Below are 7,196 nucleotides of genomic sequence, written 5' to 3'. Positions count from 1 at the left end.
TATTTATTTATTTATTTATTTATAAATGCTGCAGCCCACTGCAGGGTCATTGCAGGAGTGGGGTGCATACAATAGGAAAGAATAACAGTAACATCACAACAAGTTCTTCATCAGAACAAATATCCCCACCTCCTAAGCACAACCGGTTACATAAATGAGAAAAAATATTGGACAACAGTGTCATTCAAGTGCCTCCAAAAAACTGACATATTCATTTCAGGAACCGAACCTGGTAGATCGTTCCAGTAGACAATAATTTTCCGAAAAAACTGTATTTGAACATATTGGTACGTGCGAAGAATGTCCTTATGTTAAGATTGTGACCACGTCTAGTTGGCAGAGCATTAGCATACACGATGTAATTATCATTGGATAGCCGGCATGATGAGTGAACATAAAAGTGCAAAAGTTTCAGAGTCAATATCCCGCCTAGTGCATAATGGAAATAACTTCAAAGATTTCATTGCAGATGAGGGCAAAAAATCATGGTCATAGCGATGAAAAATGAAGCGAACAGATTTCCTTTGGACAGATTCAATTTTATTCACGTCACACACTTTGTATGGATTCCACACACACGAAGCGTACTCTAATATAGGGCGGATCAGAGTTTTGTACATCAGTAGTTTGGTGGATTTTGGTGATGTTGATGATGTACGTCTTAAGTAAGATGTAATGTAAGATGTAAGATGTAAGACGTCTTAAGATGTAATGTAATCTATGTGATGCGACCATTGCATGCTGTGTGTGAACATAACGCCAAGGTATTTGTATGTCTGTGCTCGGGGAACTGCGATGTTGTTGAAGGAGTATGCATATTGTGAAGGGGCATGGCTTTGTTGTCTGTTGAAGGCTGTTGAAGGAGTATGCATATTGGGAATATGATGGATTCTGCGAGAATAACGCAAGACGAAATGTTCTCGGCAGAACGCAGCGAAAAGCAGGACCATCGCATCAACTTCGATGGCGCCTGGGTCATAAAAACAGAAGTTATTCACGGCAAAGACTATATTGTAATCGTGCCGTTGAAAGTCACTGACGGTGCCAGTCGTTTTGACGCAAAGACGGCGGCGGCGGACGGAGCGACGGTGCAGTGGACATACCCGCGTCAAAAAAGGAAAAACAGAAAAAGCGCCAGCCATAGTACCTGACGGACGACTGTTGGTGTACGCTGGAATGACCTGCGCAATCATGTTGGCAACTAAAGAAGTCGCTAATGTGACCCGCGATATCCCTCCGCTGAGTCCTCGGCCACCCACTGCAACAGTGACAAGTGGTTTTGCCACGCGTGTTATTTTGATGTATTCTGGCATCACCAGCAAACACCGTTTGCAACGCTCCGCGCAGACTGCACCACGATCTTTCAGAAGCTTCACGATTGTGTTAGATCATTTCGTTAAGATTGCGAGCAGGACGCGAATAGTCCAGTTTCTTCGAGAGATTACGCGGCCACCAGCGATAACGCTGGAATCTTCTATAGCGCACGTATAAACACGCTTTGCCGCTAGTCAGTTTTTCGACGGCCGACGCTATCAGTGTACAGTGTATATTGCTGTAGTTTGACTTTCCGTTCCGCGGCCACAAGTTCGGCCAAATAAAGAGTTTTATCTTGGACACGCTGACTGCTGCCTTCGTTGGCGCCACGACCCCGTGACAATATGTTTCATGTATCGCGCCTTAATCCGTATTGCACTCGACCTCAGTCCTAACCACAATGGGACGGTGTTTATACTTTCGATGGTAGATGTCACTGGAGGCGACTGTGTCATTTGCTTTTGGATTGCGTCGATGACGATGACACAGGGAGGGCGCCAGGAGCGCTACAGCTTTGTACGCCTTGCGTCTTGAACATAATGCCTCTACAACCTTTAGTTTGCTCCCTGCAAAAGTATGTAGCCACAACGGCCGCAAGTGTCATGCGTAAGCTTCTCTAAACGTCAGCGTCTCTTATGTGGTACATGTTATCTAAATGCTAAATATGCTTGCGCATCAGGACTTATCGCCGTTGTACTTCAATCTTGATCGTCAGTAGCGGGCGCCAAAACGTTGACAATATATGTGCCACGTTAAATGATCCAACGTAAATGGACACATACAGGCGCATACAATGTATGCCAACAAGTGCACCGCAGTGTCTACTATGGGTCAGATCCCTTGGTGCTTTACATTTGACTTGGGGTAGTCGAAAACAGCACAAGAAATTATTTGTTTAACGTTGTCAGCATTTATATTATCTATACATTCTTGCGCAGGTGTAGAGTACAAGTTTATATACACCAATGACAGCTGCGCCGTAGTTCAAGCAATATACGTTAGCAGCAACAAACCAAGTAAGTATGCCAAACGTTTTGCCGATCGTTATGCTTAAGCCGTAGAATTAAAGCCTTTAAACACTTTACAGTAAGACAGATAACTGGGCAATTATGAACCTTTAAACACTGTTTACACTTCAACATATGAAATGTAACCGGTGCCCATAGCTTAATCTTGACACTGTAGAAGAGATTCTGATGCTTTGTGTACGCCTGCTTAGACTAAAAACGGAAATAGATGAACAAACCAGAGTTGCCATCGGCACAAGGCACCTGTGATGACTGACGCGAGCGGGTTTTTAAAGGGCGCTTCATGATAAAAGAGCGTGGTAGACGACGAAACGGAAACTCGCACAAGCGCTGAGAAATAAAAGCTTGGCAAAACTCCGTTATCGTCCCGCATTAACTGGTTGAGCGACGAGGAGCCACATTAAGAGAGAGGCTTCCCAAACATAGCGGAGCAGTCTGCGGCGAGCGTTGCTAACAGTTTTTGTGGCTAACTCGAATAAATCAAAATAAAGCAATCAACGCGCGTGACAATATATAGGCCTATTTCTTTAAAATCGAACTTTATTATATACTTCAGCACATTTTCTACAAGTGTATGATAATCTTCCTCGAAAGAAATAAACTCATGACCAGATTTCAAATTGATTTTAGGCACGGTGTTTTTACCGTAATCCAATTTACCGATTTCGGCCGTGGTCTCTCCTTTCACAGTATTTAGGGTAAAATATTAACACTATTTTCGCTGATTTGAGCACGGCTTCTGGCACATTACAATTTGTAAATGCATTTGAAACTCCATAACTTTCTAAATAACCCATATTTAGAGCCCTGAATGTCTATTTTACATTGCATCGCGATAGCATATGGACTATTTCATTGGGTTTTTACCTCGGGCATCGCTGTCGCCGTCATTTTCACTATAAAGCCCAAATCGATAACATCACCCCGCGCATCGTATGTCGTATACGCGACTAAAAGCTCGCGAGCGCTGGCGACGAACGCGGCTGAACGGAGGTGAAAGAAGCAGGCCTTCTCCGTCGCACGGAGGACGCATGCAATAGCATGATCCCGCGTGCGAGGCCTGCCGTCGATTGGTCATGAAGCAGAGAGGAAACAACGCGCCCGCCTTTTGTAAGGGGCATGAAGGGACGCCAGGAGAGGGGGGGAGGGGCTGCGTCGCTTGCAGGGCTCAGTCGCTGGCGCACGCGCTATCTCGAGGCATCAGGAGACTGCTCGTAAACTTGCTGTGATCTCAACGCTTACTTCGCGTTTAGAGAACTGACAACACAAAAACCGCTTCGGTCCCGGGAGCTGCCGTAATCCCTTAAACCAGCGTTTTGTTCAGTTACGTGAGATCGGATCCTAAAAAGTCAGCTGCCAGCCTTACTTCGTACAAGATTACAAGTTGTTGCTGTCGCATTCATTGCTTCGCTCTAGGCAGAACTGGGATTTTTTAACGATCACGGTTCGTGTGCTAAAATAGTGTGCAATCATATCATCTGTAGTTGACACCTCCTCAGTGGTCTTAACTCTTTACTGTCCTTACTTTTTATTAAGGACCTACCAAAATATGTCACTTAATAAATTCTCTACGAAGGTAAACGTGATGTGAAAAGCTCAGTTGGCTCTGTGGCTAATCATCAGTGCCTAGGCTTTGCCTTCGTTGGAATATGGCAATGGCGTGTTTTCCGACAATGAACATAATTTAAAAGAGATCTTCTAACTTCTTTTTCTGTAATTTTCCTGTCCATGATGTTTTTGTTGCACTTGCGACGGTGTAGCGCTGACGAGTGTTCAGACTTTCAAAAAAGTCACAGTTCCGCGCAAGGGCGAAGCAATGAATGCGATAGCAACAAATTAGAATTTCAAACAAAGAACGGCAAGCAGCTCGATACTTCAGCGCACCGCCCAAGCAAAAAAGGACGCACGAAAAGAGCGCACACAGGATGAGCGCGAACTTAAAACGGTAACAGCTCGACACTGGCAGCGCGCTGCTCAAACACAAGGAAGGACGCTCGAAAAGAACGCACAGGTATGCACAGGGAGAGCGCAAACATACAACTGTCACAGTTGTCACTTCGTCTCAGCAGCGCGCTACAACCCAGCGCTCTCAGATATATCATTTTCTTTCTAGAAAAGTGTGGCGTGTAACCCCTCCGCGTCTCCTGCCGCGTGGTGGCGTTCGAGGCATTGTTCACTAGAAGGTAGCAACTTTGGTTTTAATCTGTCACACAAACACGGCGGCGTGATGATTGAGCAGAAGCTTCCAGGATTATTTTATGCTGACGATATTGTCTTATTTGCTCACAGTCGAGAGGATATACAGCAGCTGGCGGATATATGCGGAAGGGAAGAGGAAGCTCTAGGTCTAGGATTTAGTGTAACAAAATGTGGATTGATGGTATTCAATGATCCCTGTGATCAGGCGGTGTCAATACAGGGCCAAGAAATACCGAGGGTGAGCGAATACAAGTACCTCGGAGTATGGATAAATGAGGGTGACAGGTACATGGAGGTACAGGAAAAAGCCTCGGCAGCAAAAGGAAAGAGGAATGCTGCTATAATGAAGCACAGAGCATTGTGGGGATACAATAGGTGCGAGGTGCTTCGAGGTCTGTGGAAAGGTGTAATGGTTCCGGGGCTTACTTTTGGGAACTCAGTGGTGTGCATGAGGGCAGAGGTGCAATCGGGAATGGATATAAATCAAAGGACTGTGGGACGCCTCGCGTTGGGTGCTCACGGGAAGACGACAAATGAGGCTGTAAAGGGCGATATGGGATAGGCAGGTTTTGAGGCGAGGGAGGCTCAGAGCAAAATAAGGTTAGAAGAAAGGCTAAGGAATATGAAGGAGAGTACATGGGCAGAGAAGGTGTTCCGTTACTTGTATAGGAAGAGCGTGTACACACAGTGGAGAAAAAGAACTAGGAGGCTCACTAGTAAATATATGGCTGGTAGTGTAGGCAGTATGTCAACAAAGAGCGTTAAGCGAAAAGTCAGAGAGGCGGAGAGGATTTACTTGATGGCAGCTATGGAGAAAAAACCGGCTGTGATTAACTACCGAAAGGGCAAAAATGAAATAAGGAGGGATGCATTTTACGACAATTCAATGGGAAGCGCTTTACTGTTTGAAGCGAGATCGGGTTGCCTTAGAACGGGCAGTTATAAAGCGAGATTCAGTAAAGAAGAAGAACAATGCACGTGCCGCGGGGAAGATCAGGAAACGGCGGAGCATGTTCTGATTGAATGTGGAGACATCCACCCAGGTGTACGTTTGGGCACGAGCCTACATGACGCCTTGGGTTTTAGAGACAATGGAAAGCTGAACACACCCGCGATCGAAATAAGTAAGAGACGGTTAGAGTATTGGTGGCAGAAAACTAGAGAGAAAGGACAAAAATAAATATTGGAAAAAAAAGGACAATTTGCCGTAAAGGACAGAGAACGGAACTGAAAACTTAAGTTTTTTTTTCTTCTGGAGTAAAATAGTTTTAATTGAAGTAAAGACACTAGGCCAACGCTAAGAAAAAAAAGAGTAAAGTTTTTTTTTTGTCGAGCCTGGTGGCACACTTGTCACCGCCCCGTTATAAAGGGGACGCTCATAGCATCCATCCATCCATCCATCCACCCGGCGTCGCACATCGCGAGTGGGTAGAGAAATGGGCCACAACTTGGTGCGCGTCTCAAGGGCAGCTGACAAACTGAAGCAAAATCAAGGAGCGTTGCTTTAAAGAGCGCCCTTCGGGCAATCTCGCTGTTGATACTGCACACGCTGAATTACCTCCGAGCTCTGCGTACCGCCAGTGGCAAATGGTGTATATAAATAGTTAGACGTTAGCATTCCCAAGAACGGATGGCGCGAGGCCGAATCGTTTAACGCAGTGCTCTGCGGAGCGAGGGGTCGCAGGTTCCTTTACAGCCACGTTGCATTTGTCCCAGCATATTGATTACACCTGTAGTAAAGCGCTAGGCTACTGCTGCTTGTCTAGTATAAGCATGCCCTGATGCTTGATGGTCGGACTACAAGTATTCCAAAATTGTTAGTAGAATAACAGAGAAACCCGTTATGTGAAAACTAGCGTAAAGAAGTTTGTCATTGATGTAACAAAACGCATTATTTGAATCTAGTTGCATACATGAGAAAAATAGCTGCTTATGTTAAGCGTTCTTCGGGCTTGAGCAACGCTATATAAGTTTATATGTCTTTAGAAAACGCCTGCTGAGCTGCACTGGTATTAAGTTGAAGAAAACTAGATACGCGCGTAGAAATAACTTCTTTAAGCCTCCTAAAATAGAGAAATATATATTACGAACATCTAATTGTCATTTTTACATGACCTTCATCTAACTTATTGTTTGCGAGCATATTATTGGGAGAAATTTACTATGCGCGAGCTACAGATATGTAGAAAGTATCCATGGACTTAAAGGAACCGATAACTTCCTGTAGCATGAAATGAGATGACTCCACTGATGGAAAGATTGTCCGTCGCGTTGACTCAAACCAACCCTGTTTTTCTTTTTCGTGAGAGATGGATTTATATTTTTATTTGTGAATTGAAAGTCGCGTAAAATGACCTGTGGCGCCTCTGGCGGCAAAAACATGAACGATCCGATGAACCCGGCCACGTGACCGTTGATTGTTGTACGCGGCCTACAATTTTTTTGTTGGTATTGAAATATTGTTCGTTTCTTTATATTAAAAGGTAGTACTCCATAGAAATGTACATATAGGCCTGCGTTAGTAGTATGCATTAAACGTGCTCCCTTCGCGTGACGTAATGATCACATGCACGTCAGCGCGTCTTGAGCAACTTCTCAGCGTGCTCATGCAACTGCAGTTTCCATGTCGCTAAGTATTTGGAGCGACATAGTTTT

This window comes from Rhipicephalus sanguineus, unplaced genomic scaffold (genome assembly GCF_013339695.2).
Source record: "Rhipicephalus sanguineus isolate Rsan-2018 unplaced genomic scaffold, BIME_Rsan_1.4 Seq1138, whole genome shotgun sequence".
Taxonomy (NCBI): domain Eukaryota; kingdom Metazoa; phylum Arthropoda; class Arachnida; order Ixodida; family Ixodidae; genus Rhipicephalus; species Rhipicephalus sanguineus.
The sequence above is the reverse complement of the archived record's forward strand: the minus strand, read 5'-3'. Positions refer to the sequence as shown.